The sequence below is a fragment of the Castanea sativa genome, chromosome 6, assembly GCF_040712315.1.
Source record: "Castanea sativa cultivar Marrone di Chiusa Pesio chromosome 6, ASM4071231v1".
Taxonomy (NCBI): Eukaryota; Viridiplantae; Streptophyta; class Magnoliopsida; order Fagales; family Fagaceae; genus Castanea; species Castanea sativa.
In genome coordinates, this window is record NC_134018.1 from 21,250,720 (window position 1) to 21,258,419 (window position 7,700).

The following is a 7,700-nucleotide window of genomic DNA, read 5'->3' on the forward strand; positions in this document are numbered from 1 at the left end:
ATTTGGGGGCGCAGGAAGTAGAGATTTACTCGGACTCATGGCTGGTCGTCAACCAAGTTCAAGGAAGCTTTGAGGCCAAAGATCCCTAAATGTTATATTACTTGAGGTTAGTGAAAAAAACCATGAGTCTATTCCAAAAGGTAAAGCTAATTCAAATTGCTCGGGGGTAAAACGGACATGCGGATTCTTTAGCCACGTTGGCGTCATCATTAACCAAGGAGGTACCACAGTTGATTAAGGTGGAAGCTATGAAAGAACCTAGTATTGATGTAAAGATAAATATCTCGATTGTTGTGATACTTGAGCCTTGTTGTATGGATCCGATAATTGAATTTTTAGCCAAGGACCATGTGCCAATGATGAGAAAAAGGCTAAAAGAATACGCAGAATAGCTGCTCGGTATTGGCTGTCTGAAGACCACAGACTGTACCAAAGATATTTTGGGGAACCATACCTTTTATGTTTGCATTCGAGCAGGGTTGACGAGCTCTTGACCGAGCTCCATGAGGGGGTAGGCAGTAGTCATGCAGGGGGACGCTCGTTGGCCCACCGAGTCCTGACCCAAGGGTTTTAGTGGCCTCAAATGCAAAAGGTTGTTGCTGATCATGTCCGGAAGTGTGAGCAGTGTCAGAGACATGCATCGCTGATACATCAGCCGGTAGGGAGTTTGAATCCTGTTAGCAACCCATGGCCCTTCGTACAGTAAAGGCTAGACATCATCATTCTATTCCCTCGAGCTACGGGAAACCGAAGATTCATCTTAGTGGTCATGGACTATTTCACCAAGTGGGTAGAGGCTGAAGCACTAGCCAATATTTAAGATGTAGACGTCAAAAAATTTGTGTGGAGGAACATAGTGACAAGGTTCGTAGTGCCAGATTCTTTGGTATCTGACAATGGATAGCAATTTGACAGTAAAATCTTCTGCAAATTTTGTAGCGACCTTAGCATTAAGAACAGGTATTCAACTCCAGCATATCTCCAAAGTAATGGCCAAGCCAAGGCAACTAATAAAGAAATTGTTAACAGATTGAAAAGAAGGCTAGAAAGGACTAAAGGTAGATGGGCCAAGGAGTTACCAAACGTTTTGTGGGCCTACCGAACAACGCCCAGAAGATCCAAAGGAGAAAATCCATTTTCTTTAACATATGGGGCAGAAGCAGTTATACCGGCTGAAATAAGTTTATGTAGTGCCCAGGTTTTCGAATTTACCTCAGCCGAGAATTAACGGTTAATAGTAAAGCAATTGGATTCGTTAAAAGAATGACAGGAATCTGCAACCATACGGTTAGTATACTACCACCAAAAACTTGCTCAGTGATACAAAAAGGACATGAAGAAAAGGTTTTTTAGCACTGGAGACCTTGTGTTACGGAAAGCCGTTGGGAATGCACAAGATGTTGGTTCTGGGAAGTTGGTACAGAACTCAGAAAGACCATATAGGGTTACTACCATTGCTAGAGCGGGAGCATACTATTTGGAAGACATGAAGGAAAGACCACTTCCTTAGCCATGGAATATTCAAAATTTGAAGAAATTTTACCATTAGCTGTTGTAAATATAGCAGTGCGGGTTGTGTACAAACTACTATGTAAATAACGATGTTTATGTACGTAATCTATGGAAGTTTCAGCTCAATTATTACATGAATACTATCTAAGGACAGAAGCCTAGGTTTGGTTCGGTTCGATCCTGATCACCGATCAAGTGGAAACCTTATTCATTAAAACTAGTTAAGGACAGAAGCCTAGATATAGTTCAATCCCAATCGCTGGCCATGTGGAAACCTTATTCATTAAAATTAGTTAAGGACAGAAGCCAAGGTTTGATTCGATCCTAATCACCGGCCAGGTGGAAACCTTATTCATTAAAATTGGTTAAGGATAGAAGCCTAGGTTAGGTTCGATCCCGGTCACCAGTCAAGTGGAAACCTTATTCATTAAAATTGGTTGACAGAAGCCTAGGTTCGGTTCGATCCCGATCACCGGCTAGGTGGAAACCTTATTCATTAAATTAGTTAAAGATGAAAGCCTAGGTTTGGATCAATCTCGGTCACCGACCAGGTAGAAACCTTCTTAGAATGAGTCAAGGATAGGAGTCGAGTTCGGTAGTATAACATTTACACATGAACCGAATAAAAATATGGCAAAAATAATTTGATTTTAACGAGAAACAACAGTAATAAAAGTGCTAACATGTATGAGGGTTTTAAAAACCGAGATAAATGTTTTGTTACCACATCCCGATAACCATGGGCAAGACTTAGTAGAACAAATAATATAAAAACAAAAGAGACAACAGTAAAGTAAAAAGAGTATCTTTTCTTCAAGTAGCAAGGTCTTGAGGTTTGTCTGGTTGAACTGGAGTCATGTTCATGGCTAGCTGGGCATTGGGGTCCGGGAACTGAGGTCGAGCTGAGTCCTCCGTGTCATTGGGGTTGTTGGTGATTTCAAGGTCAATTAACTCCGCTGAGAATCAATCTCCTGCACCAACTCCCTTATGCAAGGAGTATCTTCTTCTTCTTCTTCTTCGGCACACGTGGGGTTCTGTACTAGGGGAGCAGGATCTGGGTAGGGTATTTGCTCAGGGTTTCTTAGTGGGGAGTCATTGGACGCCCCAATAACTTGCAGGGCAGCCATCCACCCCTCACCGAACCTGTGTCACCGTGACTGGTAGATGATCGACTCAATCGAATTCTTGGTGCTCGCAAATCCCGCATTGTACCACTTGTCCTCTCAGGCCTACAAAACAGCCTTCAGCTCGGCAATTTCATTAGCAAGTGCTAGATTTATACTTTCAGCCTTGACCAGCTTGAGCTCCATTCCCCCTATTTTGACCTCTGTCTCCATCAATTTCTTCTTTACTAGTGCACAGGCCCTCTCAGCCACCCTTGTCCTCTCCTCGGCATCCTCCGTAGCTTTATCCTTGTCTTTTGTGGTGGCCTCAGCAACCTCCTTCAGGGCTCTCTCCTTGTCAATCTCCTCAGCAGCATCCCTTAATCAATCTTCCATCATATAAGCCAATTGGGCTTTCTGTTATAAAAAGAAAGAAATAATATATATATATATACACACACACACTCACTTATGTAGCAAAAGAAGGAAAAAACAAGATTTATTACCGTGATTAAGTTCCACTATAACCGAGTGGCCAAGGCCTCATCACTACCGTCGGAGAAGTAGCGCACATCCTCGGGGAGCTGCAAGCCTTGTCTAAGGCCATGGGCAATCCGTCCGCCCTCGCCTTGGGCCCAGTTTCTCACATTGGAGGTCACCTGGAAAGGCTTGTTCCCAAGCCTAAAGATTGTGTGCCATCCTACAGCCAGAAGGGAGGAAGAGAACGCCACATTGGAACCAACTTGCCCGGTTAGGCGTATGCCGCTGGCCGGTTCCCAGGTGACCACGATAGCCGGGGTAGAAGCTAAGGGAGTCCTTGGTGGAGTTTCTTCCAGCCTTCTAAGGGGCTAATTGGTAGTACAAGGCCTTTTCCGAGTACGAGTAGCTAGACGGGGCTGATCCCTACCTTGGTTCTATTGATGCTACACAGTAGGGCAACCATCAGGCAGAAACCGGTCAACTATCATAATTCTCCGCACAACCATCTCGCCTTCTACTTGTTCGGCCTTGACTTCTGAGGAGTTTACCAGCTCAACCTCTGCTTGGTCGGCTGGCTGGACTTCAACGCAGTTTTCCTCAACTGGTACGTGGACTGCGTGACCTTGAAAGACGGAGTCAGCCAATGCGTCCCTCACAGGTACCAATGAATCCGCCCTAACCAAACGAAGGCCGAGGTCCAGAGCTTCGCCTACTGTTAGGTTTGGGGGAAGGAAATTTGGATGTCGTACATCAATGTACGATAATAGTGGACTGTCCACCAACAAAGCCTATCCAAAAGGTTGATAGCTTTTATAAACTGGGGTGTAACAGAGTATAAGATGGGATGCCAGAAGTTGTTTGTCAAAGTTGATGAAGATCTTTGAACAGAGTACAAAATTTAGGTCCCTCAAGTGTACGACCCTAATGTCCGGTTTGAATCTTTTGCCCTCTGCATCAAGGTAAACAAAAATGGTTAGTAGGTGTTTAAATGATAATAAAAATAAGCAAATCACGATATAAGTTAAAAACAAAGTTAAGTTGGCACAATACCAACCAACATCCCGAGGTGAAGTCAGGCAGGTGAGTTCATTGGCATGCCAATTGCCGCTCACTCGAACAAATTCTCCTGCTGAGTTTTTGTTAGAATCAGGAAGGCACGATATTAGCCGTACCCATACATCCCTAACCTTTATGTAGTATGCCAATCCAATATTACAGCACAAGCTATACATATAGTTTATGTCATGGTGGTCTAAGTGTAAACCGTACAAATGATTTAACCGGCTAACACAACTCACTACTTGGTAAAAATTAGGTGGGAGTTGGTTGGGACATGGACCATAAAACCTAAGGGTCCTAAGAATTAATGAATCCACGGGGAACGTAACCCCTCCTACTAGGATGGCCATCAAGGGGAAGAATACTACGTGGGGATGCCGTTCTAGAGCGATGTTGTCCTCGTGACAATATGATACTTCACATCGTCAGGGACAGCGAACCCAGCCCTAAAATTGGCTAAGGCCGCTTCAGTATCAATAAGATGAGTAAACCCCATTTTTAACTATAGCAAAGAAAAAGGAAAAGAGAGTAAATAAGGAAAGGAAGTGAGCAAGGAAACTTACTGTGGGCACTAAGAAATTTTTTTTCTCAGATTGGGGATCTATGCTCGAGAAGAGAAATGTGCTCAACTGCGAAGAACTTAGAGAGACAAGGGAGTGAAAAGATGATCTTATGGGAAGAGGGCTATTTATAGGAGGTAGGCAATTAATGAAAAAGAAGTGTGAGAGTCTTTTCAAATCATTTTTATAACCCCCACACGCGTGACCTTGGTTCACGAATCGTCAGGACATAATTACAATTGGATCTGACAGGCTGTCATAATGCTTCTTTTGAGAGGGCATTAATAACCATCTTATCCACCCTTAAATGATTGACAATTAAGCTTCCCGAAGAGTTGTTTCCTTGCCGAGGTAAGTCCTTGATTTGCTCTCGGCTGCCGGACGCAAATCAAGGGGGGCTATTGTACGGCACATGGCCACAAGCCCAATTACCTTGGACCCGGGCCGAAATAGAACCATAAACATTATCGAGCCTAGGCCCAATGTCACAACCGGTTCACTATTCACAAGCTTGGTTTGTAGCCGCAGCCCACGTATAGGGTGATTGGTGGATTAGACCTGTGTTGCATGGGTGGTTACTCATTAGCTCGGGAGTGCCTTGGGGTATCATGATGCCGAGAAAATTTTGAAGGTTGTCACCAGTTCCAACGTCCTTTACACCATTTCCAACGAAGCATATCCCTTGTTAGGAATAATCAATTTGGGCCCCACCCACACGAGTGAAACCAGAGGGTAATCATAAGCCTCCCACTAACCTCAATAGGAGAAGGGAACAAAGAGAAGGGTTGGACATTCTGGGCAGAAAGAGAGAGAGAAAAAGAAGACGGTAGTAGTGAGAGTGGTTGAAAGGGAATAGGGGGAACAACAATTGGTGGGCCAATTCCTTATTAAGGCTCGGCTGAGGAGCTACCCATAGTAGGAAACTCATTACCCACTATACAAATAAATTCGAAGCCCAACTCTAGGTCCGGTCATTAAGGGAAATTGGGCTCGTACAAAATAAATTAGGAGCCCAAATCCACTATCCGAAATAGTATCATTCGTAGGTTTTGGGTACCACACTATCTCTTCTTCATTTTTTGGAGAGAAATGCTAAATTGCTAATACTAATTTAATCGTATAGAAATAGTATGATTTTTTTTTTTTTAAGTTAACGAATGCTCTAAGGACAGTTGCTAATAACTATTTTAGGAAAATTTTTATAGGAAAAGAAAAAAAAATATTTTGACAATTTTTTCAATTTTCTCATAAAAGTGATATAATAACTTTTTTTAAATAATTTATTAATCATACCTTAAGAGCACCCATTAATATGAGCCTTATTAAAAAGATACAATGAGCCGTGGATGGGCTACACAAACTTGATAAAAAAATCAATTGACTAATTGACTTCTTCTCACCCAAAAAATAAAATAAACCTTGCAATTGACTCTTACTCCAAACCAAATAATTCTTGCTTACAAAGAAAGAATTAATTTTGCTCTCCAGCCTTTAAGAGCAGAAAAAGATTCTGGAGAGACAATAGTCACATAGAATTAATTTTACACTCCAGACTTTAATAGCAGAAAAGGATTTCTGAAGAGAGAATAGTCACATAGAGGAGGCGGAGACCACTAAGATTGTGGCTTCATTCATACCTCAAGAAGTATTGGGCGAGCAATACATGAAATGTATTTAGTTTTGCATTTGGAAATTTTAATTTTAATTTGGATTCTAAATCAATATATTTGAAATGTCATGATTTCAAATACACTGATTTTAGATATTATTTCAGATTCAATGACTTTAAAAGTTCAAAATTAATTTTGGTGAATTTATCAGATCCAAATTCTAGACTCTTTTTATAAGAAAAATACTACATCCACTACGTTTTCATAACACTTTTACAACAAATCCTAAATAGCAGGTTATTATTGGCGGTCAATAGTGGAAAAAAATATAATTTCAATGATAGATTCAAATTATAACTAATAATAATTTACCACCTAGAAGTTATTGTGAAAATATTATGAAATATTGTGAATATAACACTTCTCTTATTTAAAAGATTCAAAAGTATTTGAATTTTAACAACCCAAATCCAAATCCACATATCCAAATCTTGTCATCACTCATCAGCAAATCTTGTCATCACTCATCAGCATATGAGATTTAATAATAGAATGCATATCATCCAAATTCTTGACTTTTTTTTTTTTTTTATGGTCTTTGGAGAATCCATGTCATTCCTTCCATACTAATATAATTGCATCGAAATAATAAAAAGATAGGAGTATAACTTATAGGGGGGCGTGGATGGGCTACGCAAAGTTACTAAAAAATTATCAATTAACTAATTGACAAAAGCCTGCATGAAAAATGTCTTTAGCACTTAACGTGGAATTCCAGTATAGGTGAAGAAAACAACACCATCCACTAATTGGGCTAAGATTAAAAGATTCAATGAACTAAAAGACCCCTAATAGCAACAGTAAATGACTAAGAAGACCCCAACAATCACGGTTTATTACAAGAAGCTGTCATATATTATCGATGAGCCGGGAGTTAACACAAAGAATCCCGCAGCTCATACAAATAATTCATGTCGCACTTTACCCTTTATTGTAACAACAGGAATGATTTATTGAGTGAGAAAACATAAAGGCAAGTACCACTAAAATTGTGGCTTCACACAACCAGAAGATTTAGTCCTTTCAAACCATGATATACACCTGCACTACATCTTCCAAGCATCCTTCAATGATATTTGATCAGCCACTTCATAATTTGTATGGATAGATTTGTAAAACTAATTTAACGTGTATTTTATGCATACCATGATATTAGATGATCATAAAGAAAAAATGATATTAGGGGTACCATGGACTTTACTGCAATTAAATTACAAATTGAAGAGATCATTTATGATGGGGCCGCTTAGTGTAATGTATGGTATCTACAAGTTGCATTCCATAAACTCACCCTCCAAATTCACTGAAAGTGGATG